General features: G+C 35.8%; 1 protein-coding gene across 38 annotated transcripts in view; it reads right to left on the minus strand.

The window, feature by feature from the left end:
* PTPRD (protein tyrosine phosphatase receptor type D) overlaps positions 1 to 23174 on the minus strand; it is a 2307989-nt gene that overhangs the window by 1400203 nt on the left and 884612 nt on the right. For all 38 annotated transcript variants that reach the window (XM_074394799.1, XM_074394802.1, XM_074394800.1 and 35 more), the window contains one exon: positions 20448 to 20486. The gene's annotated coding sequence lies outside the window, so the exon portion shown is untranslated. The remainder of the gene's footprint in view (positions 1 to 20447; positions 20487 to 23174) is intronic.

Here is a 23174-nt window from a genome sequence, read left to right on the forward strand (position 1 = left end):
TAGCAGGGTAGATGCCTCAATGTTACTTTCCTTCCTATATCCTGCTGTGAAAAATGGAGACGATGTGGTAATTAGGGGGGTAAACTGAACATGGGGGAAGAATGGAAATATTTAGTGTACTACGTTTTATATTGTTGGCTTATGTTTATGACTGTTGTGGTTTTTTTTTTTCAGCTTTTAGAAGAAGAAGAAAGCACAAGAAATAATTCATTTCCTACAGAATTTAGCTCTGGGTCCACAGAGAAGAAATTAGAAGGCCTGGGTTTATGCTGGATCTTTGTCAAATATCTTTGTGACTTTGGGCAAATTACTTTATGTCACTGGACTTCACCTTTTCTGTATGTAAAGTAAAATGTTTTGGTTATATTCTTACACTGGTATGCATACAATTACAGTACTGAAATTTATGGCTTTCTGCCTCTACTATGTTGCGGGCAATTTGAAGGAGGACAGTACATTTTTCAACTCTAATTTCTCAAGGCTTGACACTGGTTGGCATATAGTTAATGCTCTGTAAATGTTTGTTGAGCTAACTTATTTTGATTATCTTACTTTCAAGTCCTTGCAGGAATGACATGTTATAAATAGCATCTCTATCATTTCATAACATTAATGATAAAAAGTAATAGTAGCACTTTGGTGGGAGCTAAGAAATAAAAAAATATAAAAATATTTCCTACAAGAAAAAAAATTTAGGTTGTACAGTTTTAGTTGATTTCTAAAATCAGAGAACACCTGTTCCAGTAAAACTAAAAAGACAGAGTACACATTATAAAATCTGCAGAAACCCTCAACTTCAAATAGAATCTAGATACAGATACTTCACGTGGATAGAGAAAATAATACATCATATTATTAAGATAATGTATTTGTTCCTAACAATGAGTCTTTTCACTTCAGTATGAAAAGAACCATATTTTTAAAATCCTATTTCAAACAGAGGTTAGTCATACCTGGAGACTGTTGTGTATTGCAATTTTCACAGAATTTACAATTCTAAGATAGACCCCTTTAATAATCAAACAGGCACTAATAAGCTTCCCAGTGAAGTAATCTTTCAAAGTAATCATATAAAAACTCAAACGTTTTGTTTACATTACTTTCGTGGTCATTTCATTCATGGTCTAACAAGTTTAGTTTTGAAAATAGCAGACCTGGAAGGAAATATTCCAAACAAAGATGTCATGTGATTTCAGGGGAACATTTTGTTATGGATATGCAACACTTAAGCCATAACCTTAGCCAAGTCTTTGATAATTTAGGGAATGGAAATACCAAGCCAGTTTTCTGTGCAGTGGATGGAAGCAGTTAATCTTAGTAAGGTAGACTGTTGTTTTTGATTTCTCATACCATCCATTTATAAAAATAATATGGAACATACAAACTACTTGATACTTCTATCTGTAAAACACTTATGGCAAAAGAATACAAATTATGTTAGAAATCAAAAAATTAAAAATTATCGTTGGAAAGATTTGAAATAAAAAATCCATTTTATCTTAGTAAATCTAAGTATAAATTTAAATTATTCCCATCTTTCCAAAAAAATACACTCACAAAATTTCCTTGCCTACTAGGGTGAATTAGGCATTCCTGTTAAAGGAATGCTAGCTAAAGGAATTCTAACGTTTTATATTATAGGAGAAGGAGAAAAAATAGTGTGTATTTTACAAATATGCTTCTTTAGTTGGTCAAGAAATAGACACAAACACAACTAAATATTTGACTTACACATTGGCATTCTTTAAAAAAAAAAAAGCACATCAGAATATTTTCTGTTGTAAGAGAAGACAGCATTGAAAACATGAGTATGAAACAAGAACAGAAACATTAAAGAAAAAAGCCATCATGCCAGCAGGTGTCTCATGTTCAACTCTATATGCAACTGTACACATTGAAGTAAAAAATAAACACTGAGGGCAGCGGAAGCCCATTTGGAGTGGCCGCTGTGAAGACACCAGCTGTAGCAGGGGAGGTGCAGCTGGGGCTGGCTGTGTGCTGTATGGAACTGATGGGATCAGGGAACATGTGATCCCAGCAGGAGCCCCACACCGTACTGAATAGTGAGGTGGGAGCCTCTCCTCCCAGGCACAGCTGCAGCTGCCCAGCCATAGCTTCAGACCTGGACATCCTTTTGCTCTCAGGGACCTAGGAAGCCCCTTCCCCCTACAGGCTCAGAAATGGCTGGTCCCACTTCCCTGGCCTCTCCCTGTTCCAAGTACCTGCTCTGTGGCAGAGAAAAGTTGTGGACATTTTCTGACAGCTAAGCCCAGGTGCTGTTGTGACCTGACAAGTGTGCATACACTTGGGGCAGCACTGACACAGCAGTACTGTGCTGTCTTGGCCCCCTCTGGAAACTGCTTCTAAGGCTAAAACTTTGGGCACCAACAAGCACAGGAGGGAGGCTGGGAGGCTGAGAGTGGCTTGGCGTGGGGCTGTGGTTGACCCTCGTCACAGACAGCCTGGGCACCATGGAGAGCATGTTGATGGTGGTCAGAGGCAGGCAGGTTCCTAGGTGGGAAGCCGTGAGTCCCTAGTGAAACCGTGTCATCACGCCTGAAGCCTGAGGGCCAGAATGCCAGTTTTGGGTGTAGTCAGTGACCTGGAGCCAGAACTTTCTTGATGCCTTTAAGCCAACTGAATGGTGCTTTTTCTAGGCCTATCCATGGCCACTCACCGACCAACCAGCATGCACTTCCTCCATTCTGAGCCTGTAAAATCCCCAGACTCAGGCAGACTAAGAGACCTGCATGCCTGAAGATAAGAGCTGCCCACTTCAGGTAACCTCTCCACTGACAGGTGTTCCGAAACTCAGTAAAACTCCTTACCACCTTGTTCAACCTCCAGTTGTCCACATAACCTTATTCTTCCTGGACACAGGATAAGAACTCGAGACCCACCAAACAGTGGGAGTGATAAGAACCATGTTTCTGGCTGGCTCGCTAAGTAATGGACAATGACATGCTCCTGGACCACAGGAGCGAACAGTGGTGACCCTTCTAGGGGCCCAGACCTCAAGATTCCCCAAGCCAGACCTGCTGTAACATTATAGCCCTCCTGCCCTCTGCTGGCACCAGGCAGCTGCCCAAAACAACAGGAAGCAGCAGTGGGGCTGGGCCAGCCCAGGTAGCACAGGCCAGAACAAGGTGGCAGGTCTGAAAGAATTTTAACACAAACAGGCTGAAATGCACGTGCTCTGCAACATCCCTCTCACAGCTCACTATGCTGTGGGCAGTGAGGGCAGAAGAGCTGCAAACCTTCTGGGAGCCCAGAGCTAGGGGTTCCCCAAGTCAAGGCTGTGTTACGCTGTAACACCCTCTTTGGAGTTCTGCAGTTTCTGGCATCTCCGAGCTTTTGGGAACACTGTGTTTCCCTCGTCCAAACACTGGTGCCTAGAATGGAAGCCTATTGCAGTACGTCTGGTCCTGTATCAGCCTCTCATGGAGCTGCCTGCCCTACTGCAATAGCCAGCATGCCTGATCGTGTGCAGTGGCTGGACCTCACACTTGGTTGTTTACACACCCTCGTCACTCCACAACTGGCTCACCCTTGGCAGTCATGGGATCCAGGCTGGTCGCACAAGCCAAGCACACGTGCTAGACTGAGTGGGTGAAACCAGTCCAGCAGACATAAGCAAAACTCAAGCAGAGGCGCTGTTGACCCCAGATGTTTTCAGCTGGCCAAGTGACATCATACATCAACATCTTATAACAATTTACTAGATACAAAAAGGGGGTAGCAATGAGCATTTTCATCTAAAGTAGATCTTCATAACTGGTAATAATTTATGCTTATACTCTCACTTTATAGATGAGAAATCTCAGACCCAGAGATTGCAAATTGTTAACCCAGAAGTCACTATTAGAACTGGCCTACAACTGAATCTCAAGGAACATAAAGAGTTTATTGGAGAAAAATAATATTTCCATAGCCATATATGTACAAACAAAAAATATGTCACTTGGTGTTCTACATTCTTATTTACTTAAGGACATGAAGGGGAAATTCAGAAGTCAGGACAGACTTAGACAATACAGGCAGTATAGTAAACATATATTGAATGACTGTGTATTGCTCTGAATTAAAAGTTATGGGAATATCCTGCCACCTCTATACATGAATCTTAATTCCATGCAGGGGACTACTATCGAGAAAATCTGCTTTCATTTGCTGCATCAAAACAGCACAAAAAATAAGGATATTTAAAAAGATACATACACATGAGTGTTAACTGCAGCACTATTCACAATAGCAAGGATATGGAATTAACCTAAATGCCCATCAATGACAGAATGGGTAACAAAAATGTGATACATATATACCACAGAATACTATGCAGCCATAAAAAAGAATGATATCATGTATTTTGTTGGAACATGGATGGAGCAGAGGATATTATCCTTAGCAAACTAAAGCAGGAACATAAGAGCAAATACTTCATGTTCACACTTAAAAGTGGGAGCTAAATGCTAAGAAATCATGAAAACAAACAGGGGAACAACAGACATGGGGGCCTACTTGAGGGTGTTAGATAGGAGGAGCAAGAAGAGTAGAAAAAAAGATTGGGTACTAGGCTTAGTACCTGGATGATAAAATAATCTGTCCAACAAACCTCTGTGGCATGAGTTTAGCTATATAACAAACCTGCAATCGTACCCCTGAAACTAAAGTAAAAGTTAAATAAAAACAAAAAGAGTACAGAAAGTTGCAATAGAGGATCATGGAATATCTTCAAGACATCTAAGAATTTATTATTTTTTTTAATTGTTAAGTCTATGTGCATTCCCGCCAAATGATCAAAGATTGCAAAATAATCATATAGCTCTCCTAAAAATTTTTCTTCTAAATTTGACAAGTAGACAAAAGAGTAAAGGACTATATTATTTTTAATGAGAGAGAGAAAATAGTTTTGCTCCTTTGTAGAAATAATTGATAAGAACATGCCACAATTAAGCCTGAATTATGTGACTCTATTCTACAGAGGGCACATGTTCAAAACCTAGGCATTTAACCTATTTTCCACTATCAGAATAGATTTTTTTACCTTAATATCTTAGACACCATAAGGAGATAGGAAAAGCCCATATTTTGCTAAGATACAGTTGTGGTCTATGGGAGTTAAATGGGCAACTTTACTAACATCTTTGCCAATCTGACTTTAGGATCCTGGATTTAGGATGTCTTATGTTAAAACTCTCCCTGATAAAATTATTAAAGAGATAGATCCTGAGGTCACGTGAATTCTTGCCATATCTCAGCTGTTTGCCATTCAGGTCATTTCTACATTTATTGGAAGGTGAATTAATCACATTAGTAGCAAGAATTATAGCGCTGAATTATTTTAGTGCATTGAAATGTGGAATAAAGAGTTACCATCAAAGACAAGGAAAACAATAAAATCCGAGTTCTTACATAAAAATTTGAGTTGCAAATACCAGCCAAGGCTTTTGCACGTATAATTTTTTAAGCCTTTTGGCTCATTCCTAGATTAAGATACGCATGCATGAGTGTTAGAGACACTTATTATTTCCTTAAGTTTTAATATATTACCTGTATCCTAGTTTTTTCATCCCTTTTTTAAAATCACTTTATTAAGATATGTTTTACACACCATCAAACTCTCCCTTTTAAGGTATACAATTCAGAAGTTTTTAGTTAACTCACAATGTTGTGTAAACATCACTACTACTTAATTTTAGAACCTTTATAACCCCAAAAGAAATCTTATCCCTATTAGCAGATATCTCCTCTTCTTCCTCAGCTCTTGGCAACCAAATCTATGGGTTTCCCTGTTCTGGATAATTCATATAAATTTAATTATAAAATATGTGGTCTATGGTGACTAGCTTCTTCCACATAGAATAACATTTTCCAGATTCATTCATATTATAGTGTATATCAGTATTTCATTTACTTTTGGAAAAATAGTATTGTATAATCTATACCACATTTTAAAAATGTATTCATCAATTGATGGACATTGTGAGTGTTTCTATGTTTTAGCTACTATGAGTAATGTTCCTATGAGAATCTTGGGACAAGTTTCTTTAAAATTATTATTATACTTTAAGTTCCGGGGTATATGTGCAGATCTTGCAGGATTGTTACATAGGTATACACATGCCATAGTAGTTTGCTGCCTCCACCCGGCCATCACCTACATTAGGTATTTCTCCTAATGTCTTCCCTCCCCAATCTCCCCACCCACTGCTATCCCTCCCCTAGTCCCCCAGCCCCCAGCAGACCCCAGCGTGTGATGTTCCTCTGTGTCCATGTGTTCTTATTGTTCAACACCAATTTATCAGTGAGAACATGCAGTGTTTGGTTTTCTGTTCTTGTGTCAGTTCACTGAGAATAATGGTTTCCAGATTCATCTGTGTCACTGCAAAGGACATGAACTCATCCTTTTTTATAGCTGCATAGTATTCTATGGTGTATATGTGCCACATTTTCCTTGTCCAGTCTATCATTGATAGGCATTTGGGTTAGTTACAAGTCTTTGCTATTGTAAACAGTGTCACAACAAACACATGTGTATGTGTCATTGTAACAGAAAGATTTATAATCCTTTGGGTATATACCCAGTAATGGGATTGCTGGGTCAAATGGTGTGGACATTTTTGTTCATTTCTCTTGTGTATATACCTAAGAGTTGAATTTTTGAGTCACGTAGTAGTAACTCTATGTTTAATCCTTTGAAGAACTGCTAAATACATCTGAAGTGTCCACATCAGTTTGCATTCTCACCAGCAATAGATAAGGATTCCAGTTCTTCCACATCCTTATCAACACTTGATATTATCTGACTTTTTGATTCTAGGCATCCTAGTGGGTGAGAACCCACACCTAGTTATGGTTTTAATTTGCCTTGCTCTTTTAACTAGTATCAAACATATTTTCACATGCTTGTTGACCATTTGTATATCTTTGGAGAGACATCTTTGCAAATCATCTGCATTTTAAAAATTGGGTTGCTTTTTATGTTTGAGTTGAGTTCTATATATATTTTAGGTACTAATCTCTTATGAGATATTATTTCACAACATTTTCTCCCATTTTTGAATTATTTTTTCACTATTTTGATGGCATTCTTTAAAGCACAGAGGACTTTAATTTCAAAGAAATTCAATTTATCTGTTTTTCTTTGATTTTATAGTTAAGAATCACTGTGTAACCCAAGGTTACGAAGATTTACTTCTATGTTTTCTTCTAACAATTTCATAATTTTAGGTTTTATGTTTAGGTTTGTGATTTATTTTGAATAACATATGATTTGAGATAGGGGTCTGACTTCATTTTTTTACATAAGACTTAGCAACATTTGTTGGGAAAAATATTCCTTTCTCCATCTTATTTTGGCACCTTTGTCAAAGATCAGTTAGCTATAAACATGTGGCTTTATTTCTGGACAGTTCTATTTCATTGATCTATTCTTTAGGTCAGTTTTGTCTATCTTTGTGTCAATGCCATATTGCATTGATTCTCATTGTTTAACAGTATGTTTTGAAATCAGGAACTGTCGGCCCTGCTACTTTGTTCTTTTTTAAAAATATTTGGCTACTCTGGGTCCTTGGCAATGCCATGTGAGTTTTAGAATCAGCTTGTTAGTTTCTACAAAGAAGTAAGCTGGGATTCAGATTGGGATTACATTGAGGTTGTAGATTGATTTGGAGAATCTTGCCATCTTAACAATGTCAAGTCTTCCAATTTATATGAGATTCTTTTCCATTCAGATCTTTGTTTTTTTCCCATTAATTGAAGTTTTCTAAGTTTTACACATCTTTTGTTAAGTTTATTCCTAAGTATTTTACTTGATACTGTTATGAATAGAACTGTTTTTTAATATTCATATTTGGATGGTTCATTACAAATGTATAGCATTATCACTGATTATAAAATATTAATCTTGTATTCTGAAACCTTGCCGTACTCATTTATTCTGATATATATTTAACTAGATTCCTTAAGATTTCCTACAGATAAAATTATGTAATGCAGGAATAGAGATTCTTTCCAGTGTGGATTTTCTTTCTTAATTGTCCTGGCTAGAACCTCCAGTACAATGTGGAATAGAAGTGGCCACAACGTAACACTTTTGGTCATAATTATTTATGTTTTGTTTTAATAAAAACATTAAGTTGTTTTCGTTATTGTTATAGCTAGTTAAATTCATATAATTGACGTCTAGTTTCAGTATGGTCTGAGAATGTGAATTGTAGATTCTTGGGGATCACCTTTAAAGTTTCTCTGTTCCAATGTACATGTTTTTTTAAAGGTTGCATCTGAAGTTTGAGATACATCTTTTATCTTATGTCAGTATTTGAAATAGTCATTTAAAGAAACACCACAGTTACAGATTAAATGCTTTTGAGGGTGTCTATGACCTCTCAAAACTCAACTCAATAACCATAGCATTAAAATTGTGGGCTTAATATGCCTTTGCCAGAGTTACATCACTTGTACTTTCTTTCCCGGAGTGGAAATAACCTGGCATACATATGCATACCCTTGAGGGAGTAAGGCTTGGATAGCTTTACTCCTGTAATTAAACCCTATATAGAGCAGCCAACTACATTCAACTGCCAGGTCTTTACTATATATTAACAGATCCTTAAGTGAGTGAAAGCAGGATCATTTCTGATCCAGTTGAAGACAGCATTAAATCAAAATGTAAAGGATGAAGGTGATAAAAATGATAGACAACACTTCATGCCAGTTATTGTTGTAAGCATTACAAAATTTGTATGTAAAATCTCTACAACCACTCTTTAAGGTAGCCCCATTTTACAGGGGAAGAAATGGAGGTACATAGACATTAAATAACTCACCCAAGTTCATGCGGGTAACAAATGATAGAGCTGACATTTGAGCCTAGGCAAAATAACTTCCAAACTGTGCTCTATTAAGCTATAGTACGGTGAAGATCAATGGCAGATGAGTGGTCAGAACACTACCTGGTTTTATGAGCTTCACAGAAGCTATTTGGTGTCCCTTCCTGCATTCCCTACTTTCTCACCTAGATTATCAAGAGGGAAACTGAAAGATGTCAGACTGCATGAGGGAGGGGAGCTGGTAAAATATCTGGGTTAGATGGGTCAGGGTGTCCTTACCATGTCCTCTTTTGCTTCAAAGGTGATATGGTTTGGTCTGTGTCCCCATCTAAATCTCATCTTGCAGCTCCTATGATTCCCTTGTGTTATGGGAAGGATCTGGTGAGAGATAACTGAATCACAGGGGTGAGTCTTACCCATACTGTTCTCATGATAATGAGTAAGTCTCATGAGATATGATGGTATTAAAAATAGGAGTTTCTCTGAACAAGCTCTTTTTGCCTGCTGCCATCCATGTAAGACATAACTTGCTCCTCCTTGTCTTCCACCATTATTGTGAGGTCTCTTCAGCTATGTGGAAACATAAGTCCATTAAACCTCTTATTCTTCCCAGTCTCAAGTATGTTTTTATCAGCAGTGTGAAAATGGACTAATAAAAGCTAAGGGAAAAGCCACTGAAGCTCTAACCACACATATCTGAGCACTTACTCTGTCTGCATTCATGGCTTGCCCAATAAATTTGTTCCCCTTATCCTTATTCCAATTTTGTCTCATGGTCTGGTTTCTTGATTTTTCTTTCAAGATTGACATTATTTGTAATTACTCAACTACATGCTGGTAGAAAGAGACGAATGTGTATTTTTTCTCTTCAAGAAGAACATTTCAGAAGTTTTCTGTGGTGGCAAATATTTTTGTGAAAATTACTGACAAATTGTTATACTTTGGGGAATTACAGGACTTTATTTTTTCAACAAGAGAATTCTTTTTCCAAAACAACCCTCAAAACAAAACTTGGCTCTTTTTTTTTTTTTTTTAATTGTACTTTAGGTTCTAGAGTACATGTGCATATCATGCAGGATTGTTGCATAGGTACATACACGGCAAGGTAGTTTGTTGCCTTCATCCTCCCATCACCTCTATCTGGTATTTTCCCCCTCATTATCCCTCCCCACCCCACCCCCGCTGTCCCCCCCACCAACTGACCGTAGTATGTGATGCTCCCCTCCCTGTGTCCATGTGTTCTAATTGTTCAACACCCACCTATGAGTGAGAACACATGGTGTTTGTTTTTCTGTTCTTGTGTCAGTTTGCTGAGAATCATGGTTTCCAGATTCATCCATGTCCCTACAAAGGACACAAACTCATCATTTTTTTATGGCTGCATAGTATTCCACGGTGTATTTGTGCCACATTTTCCTTGTTCAGTCTACTGTTGATGGGCATTTGGGTTGGTTCCAGGTCTTTGCTATTGTAAATAGTGTCATAATGAACATATGTGTGCATGTATCTTTATAACAGAATGATTTATGATCCTTTGGGTATATAACCAGCAGTGGGATTGATGGGTCAAATGGAATTTCTATTTCTAGGTCCTTGAGGAAGCACCACACTGTCTTCCAAGTCTCAAGTATGTCTTTCAACTAATGGTTGAATTAGTTTACACTTCCACCAACAGTGTAAAAGTGTTCCTATTTCTCCACACCCTCTCCAGCATCTGTTGTCTCCAGATTTTTTAATGATCGCCATTCTAAGTGGTGTGAGATGGTATCTCAATGTGGTTTTGCTTTGCATTTCTCTAATGACCGGTGATGATGAGCATTTTTTCATATGTTTGTTGGTCTCATAGATGTCTTCTTTCGTTAAGTGTTCAGGCCCTTTGCCCACTTTTGAATGTATCTGTTTGTTTCTTCTAAATCTGTTTTAGTTCTTTATAGATTCTGGATATTAGCTCTATGTCAAATGGGTAGATTGCAAAAATTTTTTCCCATTCTGTTGGTTGCCAGTTCACTCTAATGATTGTTTCCTTTGCTGTACAGAAGCTCTGGAGTTTAATTAGATCCCATTTGTCTATTTTGGCTTTTGTTGCTGTTGCTTTTGGTGTTCTAGCCATGAAGTCCTTGCTTGTGTCTATGTCCCAAATGGTTTTGCCTAGGTTTTCTTCTGGGGTTTTTATGGCATTTGGTCTTAAGTTTAGATCTTTAATCCACCTGGAGTTAATTTTAGTGTAAGGTGTCAGGAAGGGGTACAGTTTCTGCTTTCTGCACATCGCTAGCCAGTTTTCCCAACACCATTTATTGAATAGAGAATCCTTTCCCCATTGCTTGTTTTTCTCATGCTTGTCAACGATCAGATGTTTGTAGATGTGTGGTGTTGCTTCTGAGGCCTTGGTGCTGTTCCATTGGTCTATGTCTCTATTTTGGTACCAGTATCATACTGTTTTGATTACTGCAGCCTTGTAGTATAGTTTGAAGTCAGGCAGCATGATGCCTCCAGCTTTGCTTTTTGCTTAGGATTGTTTTTGTTACTTGGGCTCTCTTTTGGTTACATATGAAGTTATATATTTAATAATTGGAAGTTTTATTCTCTCTGTCCTTCCCAGCAATATGCATTGTTTAGGGAAGCAGATGACTTCAGGAGAATATAAAAGACAAGACAAAACCCAACAGAGCCAGTGTTAAAGTTTAAACTTTCATATGGCTATGAAAGTTTGAAATGTTATTAATTTGATTTGTTAGAATTCAGGTAGAAAAACAAATTTCTCATTATTGTTTACGGACAACTTGCACATCTATTAAACAGACCATGAATGTGCCATGTAATACCAAGAAAATGTTATCTCAGAATTAATATTCTATTAGGATCTGTCTCAGAACCTCCTTAATTATCTCTATTCCATCCTACAACAACAAAATCTTCACTCTCAGATATCCACATAACACTGATATTGGCATGCACACATGCCTTGCACTCTAGTGTCTTCACCATGTTCAAACCAGTTTACCTTCCCAGACTATAAGGGCTATCTCAGAAGCAAGAAATGAAGATAAAGTAGGATTCCATTCAGAGGTAGGTGGCCATACACAGAACACTGTGAAATTATTCATCCATATGCCTTACTGGCATAACCTTGCTCCCTTAAAAGCTGCCTAACACCACTACCACTTACGTTGCTCAGTAGGTTAGGAAGATTCTATGTTATTCTTCAAGCATGATTTTTAAAACAATTTTAATTATCCATAAATTAAATAATATGGGATTATTGTAAAATTTTACTTATATGAGAGCATATAAGGAAAAAAGAAATGCAAATTCAAAGCAAATGTTGATGGTTGTGGCAAAAAAACTGTACATGTCAAAACCACAAAATCATAGATATGACATTATCTATCATATATTTCATGCCTAAAAATCAGTGGTCATATTGGGAATAGTGCTTTCAATCAGTTATTAATATTACTATTTTGTTAGATAGAAAAAATATTTAAATGTAAAATATAAATATTTTGGAATTATTATTACAAATAGATATGAACAAAGCCACACATTCTGTGCCTAATAAAAAATACTTGGGAGAATGATGACAAGAGTAAAATTTGCTAATACAATTGTATTTAAATTTTTATTTAAAATTAAACTAATTGTGTAATACTGCATTTTAGGAATCTCAATCATCTTCCACTATGTATCTCTCACTTGCAAAATTGGTCAACCAAGTCAACATCAACTAGAAAACAGACATGACATGTGGAAAGATATCTTCATATGTCTTAATGTGTTTGTGGATAACTTCTCAGGTATACATCTTTCTTTGACATTAGGGTTTGTATAGCAAGAACGGTATCCAGGCTCACGCAAAGTGGAAATGATTTTCTTAACATTCTCTTATTACAAATAAGGGAGGAAAATGAAAAATGGATAGAAGTGTCACCTGTAAATTGTAGAGATTTCTGGTATCAGGAACACATGATACTTGTTAGCTAATAAGTACAGTGTTTTGAGTACCCAAGGTTTTGTTAAAAAGTAATGTACAATAAAAAACAAAGTTTTTGAAATTAGCAAAGAACAATTAGGGTAGTATTTCTATTTTGGTGAACACCTGGAAAAGAACTGCTTGATTTAGGACAGGAGGCAAGAAATCACACAGGGAATGTGTGCTTAATTAACCACAACATATTCTTTCAATATATTAGTAATATGATAGATAATGTCAGATTTATTAGAATAACTATTTAAATTATTCTCGGCTGGGTGTGGTAGCTCACACCTATAATTCTGACACTCTGGGAAGGCTGAGGCAGGTGCATTACTTGAGTCCAGGAATTCAAGACCAGCTTAGGCAAAATACCAATACCCTTTTTTTTTTACTAAAAATTCAAACTTAGCCGGGCATAGGGGCACAAGTCTATAATCCCAGCTACTCTGAGGCTGAGGTAGGAGGATCACACTGAGGCTGCAGTGAGCCAAGATCACACCACTGCACTCTAGCCTGGACAACCACAGTGAGACCCTGTCTCAAAATTAAATTACATTAAAATAAAATAAATTATTTTCATAAAACATCTATAAATGTTTTGTCAAATGAGAGGCTAAAAATTTTAAAACGTAATTTAACTTTCCACTAAGAGAACACTCTTCCACGTAGTTCAATTATTGTTAACACTCTTAGAGTCAATTCCTTAGAGTGTTAGCAAATACATAAGTCCTATGCTACTCTGAGGGGCAAATTATTAATATAACATAATTTTTGCTTTATGCCAAGGAAACATGTTTAAACACTGGTAGTCCTTCTGAAATGAAACTTGCTACCTTGTGAATGTTTACTGAAAGCCATCCTGAAGGTGAAATTAGGTGAGAAGCAAGCTGATACTCAGTGAATGGAAGTTATTGTAGGTATGTAACCTCTCAAGTTGGACTGAATCCCAGATGTAGGAATTCTGATTCTTACACATTGAATAAACTGTATAGAGGTAAATTTTAATATCCTGATATGGTTTGGCTGTGTTCTTACCCAAATCCCAACTTGAATTATAGCTCCCATAATTCCCATGTGTTGTGGGAGGGACCCAGGGGGAAGCAATTAAATAACGGGGGCAGTTTCCCCCATATAGTTCTTGTGGTAGTGAATAAAGTCTCATGAGATCTGACGACTCTATAAGGGGTTTTCTTTTCAGTTGGCTCCCATTCTCTCTTGTCCACCACCAAGTAAGATGTGCCTTTCACCTTCCACCATGTTTGTGAAATCCCCCACTGCCCAGCCACCTGGAACTGTGAGCCCGCTAAACTTCATTTTCTTTATAAATTACCCAGTCTCTGGTATGTCTTTATCTGAAGAGTGAAAGGGAACTAATACATGTCCCATGAATATTTTAGAGGCTATTAGTGATTGACATGAAATACTTTATGAGTCATAATTTGTTGTGCCCCTTTCCTTAGTGATAAATTGAAATCCTTTTAAGTCCAGGTAATTGTATACAATTATATTTGATCTCTAGTCCTATGTGTGAAGAAAAGAAGTTATGTATGACTAATTAGCTGTTGTAGAAATGAATGAAGCCAGTTGGCATGTTGGTGGCATTTAAATTACTATGGATCCTAAAAAGTAAAAATAAAATAGCAGAGGGAGACTTCCACTCAAAAAGGTAAAAAGAGCCAAAGACATAGGAAGTGGGTGGTGATTCAGGTCATTCCATAAAGTAAAGCAAGAGCTGAACACGGTTAACTCTGAACAAACATGGTTAACTCTGAGCACCACACCAAAATAAAATCATTTAAGATACAGTAGCTTCTTTAAGAATTGTTATTAGATGGTCTTTAATATGGATTGTTGCTTAATGACAGTTAAGATTAAAGAACTATCATAAGAACGCTGTCCGTTTTCCTATTAGAAAGCAGACTATTTTGAATGTAGATGTGTATCTTGTAGATTTTTTTCCTATTTCATGTTTTTAGTTTATCTAGTGATGTTTGTTAAGTGAATAGTAGCTGATAATAGCTCATTTTTATTAAAATGTCTATTCCTATGTATCCCAAGGCTTCTATTTGGAGGCCTAAGTTGCCTGCTTTACCAGACAAGTAAGTGTTACCGCAGGTTATTCTGTAAAAGTCAGGAGAGAATTATTTCAAAGTCTAAAACAGAATTGTTAAAATATATCTTTGGAAACATGTTTCTAGATTTCAGAATTACCCAAACATAGCAGCGCTCATTTTCCCAAGGACTGTTCGAGTACTTAGGGTGGGCTTTATGCGCCTCTAACAAACAAAACAAAACAAAAGAATGCATCTCAGTGGCTTAAGAAAACAGAATTCATCTCTTGTTCAGATAAGTTAACTGTGAAACTGGGAGAATCGCGACTGCAGCAGTCTTCCATCAAGGGACTCAGGGATCAACATAATTCAATCTTGTGGCTCTAGTGTTTCAAACCTATGCCTCCTCTACAGTCTCCTCTGCAGGGGAAGACAGAGGCTGAAAATGCATGTACAATCTTTTTACCTCTGCACAGAACTGACATACTTCACTTCCATTTTCCCTTGGCCAGAAGGTTGAGGAAATATATGATCTCCTATATGCTCATTTAAGAAAGAAACCCAGATATTAATGCACACTAATAGTATCTCTCATACCATCCTTATGATTTCCAATAACTAGCTATTCAAGCAAGCTAAAGGGAATGAATAAAAGGCTTAAAGCAAATGCTCATAATTTTAAATAAAAATTTTTCAAAGTAATAAATAAAAGCATCTAGTTATAACAGAAACAAAAAATGAAGGTCCTTGAAATCAGGGTCATGTCACATCCTTTTTTTTTAACTACCCAATCCCTATCAGATGGTTTGCAAAAAAAAAAAAAAAAAAAGTTAGAGAACAAACCTAGTAATAAATTCATGAGAGTATGATTCCTTCCTTTGGTCAGTGAATACGTGATTTATGTTCATACCATAACAATTTACATCAGGATAGCAGAGTAGCAGCAGTAACAATTTTAGTAACTGTATATAACTTTACAATGTGCAAAACATTTTCATATATTACATGCTTAACAACTCAAAATTGTTAGGTTGGTATATATGTATGGTTTGTTCTCTACAATTTAAAAACATAATGTAACAGTCTTGAAAAACATAAATTTTAACACGAAACATTTAATTTTTGAGGGGAGAGTACTTGAAAACATCAGAATATTTTGGTATATACTAAAGAAATATACTTTTTAAACTCTAGATGGACATAGCATTCAATTCTTGGAAAACATAATACTACATTTGAGTTAATTTGTACTGTTTGAAAGAGATCATATGACTAATGCTAAGCACATCAATTTAATTTGCAAGTTACCTGTAATACTATTTTTTTTTTCTTTTTCTTTTTTGAGATGGAGTTTTGCTCTTGTTACCCAGGCTGGAGTGCAATGGCACAATCTCGGCTCACCGCAACCTCCACCTCCTGGGTTCAGGCAATTCTCCTGCCTCAGCTTCCTGAGTAGCTGGGATTACAGGCACGAGCCACCATGCCCAGCTAATTTTTTGTATTTTTAGTAGAGACGGGGTTTCACCATGTTGACCAGGATGGTCTCGATCTCTCAACCTCATGATCCACCCGCCTCGGCCTCCCAAAGTGCTGTGATTACAGGCTTGAGCCACCTCGCCCGGCTGTAATACTGTTAAGAAAAAATTTAGGATGTCCAAACTTGTGTAAAATTTGCATGAGAAAACTGAGAACACCAATGAAAAAGTGAAATAGTCATTAATCATCATTGTGTGACTGCAGAAGGATTAAGTGGGTTTCTATAGATTTTGCTTCACTTATTAATGAAATGATTTTACATATATAAAAAATATAAAAGATATGTATACATATATCCAAAATTTGGGTATTGGCTATGACAATTTATTTTCCCTTGGATTTAAAGTAAGCATCTCTGAAATTCTCTCAAATAAAATATAAAAGTATAAAAGATAAAATCTCATTTTAACCACCAATGTATGAACTTTCTTAAGGGCTCCAGATCAGGGTTATTACTCAAATATATGCAGAATTGGGTTTTATTAAAAACTTACTAGGGTAATGGCATCTCAGTATAGTCTTGGAGTCCAAAGGATAGACTGAAATCTTAGCATCTTGATTAATTAACTACGAGACTGTAAATGAACCAGCTAACCTCTCTGACCATTAGTCTATTCTCTAATACGATACCAAAATGTCCTATACAAAGTGAGACTGGAAGCATGAAACGAGAACACGTAAAGCACCTAGCATTACACCTGACAAACAGTGAAAGCTTGAAAATTTAAATTCTCTTTGAGTGTACATCATTGTGCGTATGTTATCATTTTGACCTCTTCTAAGGTCCAAAATCCAGGTGCAGAAAATAAAATATATGAATTGGAACAAATTGCCTCAATTACACACACAGATACAAAATTCAGTGATTCGTTAACCGTAAACACATTACCTTACGTAAGTGAAAAAATGCTGCAGTAAGATTTTCTGTAAATATTTTACCTTCTATGTAGGAAATGTCAGTTCTCTCTTTTGAAATAAATTTTCACTTCTCGTATTTAGTTCCAGATTAGATTTTTTTTAGCTTGAGAGTTATATTACAACTTAATGGAGTATATTTTAATGAATTTAATTTGGAATCTAAGTCGGCATATTAACATTTGTATTTCAATATGACTCTGGTTTGAATTTTACATTTACTTTCTTTTCTCTCAAATGGCACTCAGTTTTGTAAAGTGTATCATAATTCAGAATGTTTTCCAGATATTACTAATCATCCTTCATGTTCACTGCATTGTTTTCTTTGAAAATAATAATTTGAAGTAAACAATTATAGAAATGAAAATTCAAGGCTATTTTTAAGCAAAGATGAAACCTTAAATAAAAATAGTTAATGGAAAATATTGAGGAACTACTATACATAGAGCAATGCGTTAGGTATGTTGCAGTCAATAGAGCAAGATGACATCATTTCCTCATTTAACAAACTTACAGAATTGCTGAGTAGAAAATATGCACACAACGTAAGAACCTCAGCACATATGGCACTGTAAGGTAAAGTGCTATACTTTGTGATCCTAAAAAAAAAGAAGAATTCAAGGACATGGGGAATCAAACTACAATATTTACAAAAAAAAAAAAAAAAAAAAAAAAAGACTTGACTTCCAGGAGAGAGTGGGACCTGAATTTGGCCTTGGGGAACGAACAGGAAATGGGGTTATGGGCAGATACACTGATCACGCTGTTCACAGAAGCAGAAATAGTGATGGTGGGGCTTGTGAGAGGAGAAAATAGAAAAGCCTTATTAGCTTTGAGGTTTCTGGTATATATGAAGAAAGACTGCTTTTGGGTAAGTGTGGCAATACTTAACTGTATAACTTGTCTATCAAACTGGGGTAGAAAAGCTCGTGAAGTTTCCCAGACTGGTTATAATGAAAAACAACAAACAGGAGAATAAGCATTGTTTTAGAATCTGTCACCTGGCAGTATATTAAGAATGGATTCGAAACAAGATATATTAGAAGATAAAAGACCACCCAAAAGATCATTTTGGCCATCCAGAATTGGAAATTCACACTGACAATTTGAATTAAAAAATAGTGGAATTTAGCCAAAAGGACAATTATAAGAGAAGGATCCAGATCCAGCTTTTGCAACTAAGAAAAGCTTTAGGATGGAAAAAGTATATAGGATCTCTAGGATTTGTTTCAATGGAAACGGGAAGGCAAAATTTCTGCTACCTGAAAGACCTCAGTTCTTCAATAAATGCTTAAGCAAAGATTTCCATTTGCAGAAAGTACTGACGGAGATGGGAGGCTAACCCTCATCCTCATTTTGAGGCTAGGTATCAGCTATACTTTGATGAAAACTTTTAAAAATCATTAAGCCAGTCAGGAACAGTGGTGTGCCTATTTTGTCTCAGTGATTCAGGAGGTGGAGGTAGGAGGACTGCTTGAACCCAGGAGGCCAGCCTGGGCAATGCAGTGATACCTTGCCTTAAAAAAAAAAAAAAAAAAAACTACTAAGAAAAAATACAATTTCAAGTTTCGTTTGCTCCTAATTATGGTAAAATGTGGAGGACTGAATTCATCATGGTGAACAGGTATTTATTTCTCTGGTAGAAATTTCTATTCACCTCTCTCCAAAGGTAATGCACAATTCTACTCAGGCCTAGTAAAAGCCCGTACAATGAAGGGCTAAACCAGTCTCACAATAGACAGAAGTTTGCACCGTTGGCTGTTTAAAGTAGCACCAGAATATTTTAATGTCAACTTCTTCTTCACAAACCTTGTAGGACTCAAGCATAAGCAACATGACAGGGAGAAACATGTCAAAGTGTAGTCTTGTAGGTGGGATGCAGACCCCAATGGTACATGGTACACTGATGCTGGAGAGAGACCAAGTACATCTCTCTATGGGAAAGGCATTGTTCAGGGCTTTCACAGTGATGAGATCTCATATACAACTCTCTGTGCGCAGTAATGCCGTTTAACCTCAAGTCTTAAGTAACATTGCTCAACATGACAGTTTACTATCAAATTCAGTACTGTTTGGTGAGAACTGTCAACTTCAAAATCGAAACCAGCATGGAAATGAAATTATTATAAGATATTCATTGAGAAATTCGAAAGCATTTGGTTTTAGAAAGATACCGAACAACAGCAAGGAGATACTGGACTTTCACTACTTTCCCACTCCAATCCAGCAATACCCAGTTATTACTAAATAACGGAGTACAAGGCTGTATTCCTCCAGTCCATCAAGTTGGAATCTCATTCTTGGTTCAGTATTATAGAAAGTGTCACTGCGTGGGGAAGGTTGGGACGTCCAGTCTACACAAGTATCTAAGCTACAGATTTCTTCATAGTATTAAATAAGATAAAATACATTTTATAAACTTGTATACCCACAGAACATAGGATCACAATGTATGAATTTGATAGTGAGCAATATTTCAGTAATATTTGAAGAAATGAATACTGGGTGGATTCAAACATGAATATAAAGATGCTGTTTGGAAAAATACACACCTATTCATGCCTATAATCAGTCCCAGAAAAATACTGTAAGAATTCTAAGTTTCCATGTGGAAAAGATCAATCCCTTCAGGGTGTTTCTAGCTTTACAATATATACAACCTACTACCAGAAATGTACTACTGAAAAGCTTTTAAACATCCAATTTTTGTTTCAGCTCATCCTTGGTTTTTATCTTGCGTTTGCATTTGATCTATTTTTAAAGAAAATTTTTCAGATGATGCATTCCACATTTTACCTGAATTCTCTTTTCTATCGCAAACTCTTTCAGTGGTGATTTTAGTTTCTTTAAGAAACAAATACTCCCTCTGTTTGGAATGTTCTCCTGACCCATGGAGTTGATTCTTTAAGAAGTATCTGGACTTATTAGATTGTCTGATATGGGTTAAGATGTAATTGGCCTTTTCTAACTGGCCTAATGAGATTCAAACTCAGAAGATGGAAATGAGGGGGGAATTATTTTTTAAAGAATTAAGCCTCACACAGAAATAAAACATACTCCAAAGAATAATGACAGAAGAAATAACAATATGAGAGGTCTGACAGCCCCACAGAAAAAAAAAAAAAAAAAAAAGTGTCTTACCAGATTTTTGAAGTTGCCAGACGATCCAGGAATCCAAGCCTGATAAAAAGCAAAACAGAAAAGACAGAAAAGAACATGTTTTAGAAAAGTGGACAATAAAACATTATAATGCTACATTATTCCATTTACAAGTATTGCAGAATGAATAAATACTTTAGGACATAATTTCTGTAGATGAAAATGTGTTTTTCACTTTAACTAAATATTTAACCTTATATTGTGCCATTAAAACAAACAAAAAAGATAATTTAGCCTTTTGGCTAAATTACACTATTATTTATTTTTTTTGTTTTAATGGCACAATATAAGGTTAAATAGATACTTTAAGACTGTGAAAGCCCAACCTGATGGACTGCAGAATACAGTCTTGTACACATTCTAGCTCCAGAAATATGTTTTCCAGTTATTCAGGAGACTATCGTAATTTGGTTAATTCTCTAAGTTCTCAAAGAAGGGAGAATATTATTAAATACATTTGAAATCCTCTAATATTTAGTATATACATTTAATGTATTTACAGGAGAAGCAGACCAAAGTTTCATTTTAAAAAACCTTTCCCATTTTTCAGGTTTTTGCTGACTATCACAGTAATTAGTTTTGGCTTTGATTTATTTTTGAAAAGTAAAGACATGAAAGATATTATAATGACAAAAATAAAAGGTTTTTAATTTTTAAATGATATTAAAATGCAGCCTCTATTTTTTAAAGGTGTTTGAAGTTCAAATGAAAGGCAGTATGTGAACAGCACAAATTCCCAAGAGGAGACCCAGCACCTGCCATGGGATGCAAAGGTTTTATAAATGTTGTCTTGTGTAAAGGCAACGGCAAACATTGTGAGACCTTTGCAAATATGCCTGGCTGCTTCTGTGTTTGAGCAGAAATATTGAACTTCTAACCGTTATTATTATAAAATAAAGGAGATTATTTTTTAAACATTTGACGGTAGCCTTTTCCTTTTGCCTTGGGAATCGAGTTTGAAATTACATATTGTATGAGTGCAAAACACATGTCTTTCTTTGAAAGAGAAGGCAGAACACAGCTAAGTGTGAAAAGAAGCTGACACTATTGTATATGGTTTTATATATTCATATGAATATGTGTCTGCATCTGATTGTCATAAAATTTAAATTAGTTTATTTTTGTTGGGCCAGAATAATCTCCATAATGCTGGACCACTAATTGGTAACAAATTGCCCAGAAGGAAGCTATTAATATTCCTTCTCTAGGGCATAAAATCATTTGAGAAGATCAATGGTCCACTTTTGAAGAGCAAGTAATGGATCTTGTCATGTTGTTAGAGAGCTCACTGAGTTCTCTAGCCTGGCTTCAAAGGGGTAAAGTGAGTGATCTCTTACAAACCTTTGTCCATGGATCTTAGCTCTATTAATGACCTTAGAAAATAATCTGATTCTTTTATTTTCTTCAGTTATGTTTTGTAATGAGTTATAAACCACAAAAGATTTGCAAAAATACAAATATATACAGCTCAATAAATTATCACAAAGTCAATGCTCATGTAATTATTACACAGATAAGGAACTTGAAGTTAACCACCGCATAGAAGCCTGTGGCTTGTTCTGCCACACTGTAAGTATATGTGTATGTACAAAGATGTATGTGCAGAGATTTGTAATCATGCATATTAATGTCTCATCTTCATCACAATTTTGCAAGGCATTTGACTGTGCGTTACCAGGGAGGAACAACCCTTTCAACATATCATGTCATTGAATATATTATACACCATAATCTCGATAAACTATTACTTATATGTATTTGTCATAGTATCCAGATTTCTTGTCCAGCCTATGTTTTTGACTTGTCTAAGTTTTGAACTTTATCTGACTGGAATCATGTACTACATATCTCTATTCAGTTTCTTTCCCTTGATATTTCATTCGTGAAATTCTTTCATCTTATTGCTCATAACTTCAGTTAGTCTTCATTGTTCTGTGGTATTCCATTGGATAAATACACCACACTTTACATATTCAAACCATTACTGGCAGATATGTGAATTGTTTCCACTTTGGGGTTATTATGAATTACCATACCGTGAGCATCCTTTCCTAGGAATGAGATTACTAGGTCAGAAAATATACCTATATTCTACTTCAGCAAATAATTTAAACAGTGTTATGATTACTTCCATTGTTACACCTTTTCCAGAAAACATTTATTTTATGCTTAATTTTAGCCATCAGTTTATTATTTAGTGGATTATCTCTGTACTTTACATTTATATTTTCTCATTACAAGTTTTAGTGCATTTTCATAAGTTTATTAGTCATATACATATATATTCACTTGAGAAGGTTCTTTTTAAATTATTTTTACCCATTTTATATGGGTGGTCTTCCCTTACCAATTCATAAGTGCTTTCTGTATTCTAGATGTAAGTCCTTTCTTGGTTACATATTGTGAAAATCTGTTTCCTACTCCGTGGCTTCCTCTTTTACTCACTGTAGCTTATGTTGAACACCTATTGTTAATTTTAATGCAGTCATATCAAATCAACTTTCTGTGTTCTGTTTATTACACAAAATAATCATATACATATGTCTCTATTTCTAAACATCCTTTTATGTTATGATTTGTTTGACTTTCACATCTAGTCCAAACATCTAACTGAAATTTATGTTCTGAGTTAGGGTAAAGTTTCATTATTTTTCCAAATTGGTCAGGCAAAATTTTTTGAAAATATGACATTTCAAACTGTTCTGCAAC

Source organism: Saimiri boliviensis, chromosome 2 (genome assembly GCF_048565385.1).
Source record: "Saimiri boliviensis isolate mSaiBol1 chromosome 2, mSaiBol1.pri, whole genome shotgun sequence".
Classification (NCBI taxonomy): domain Eukaryota; kingdom Metazoa; phylum Chordata; class Mammalia; order Primates; family Cebidae; genus Saimiri; species Saimiri boliviensis.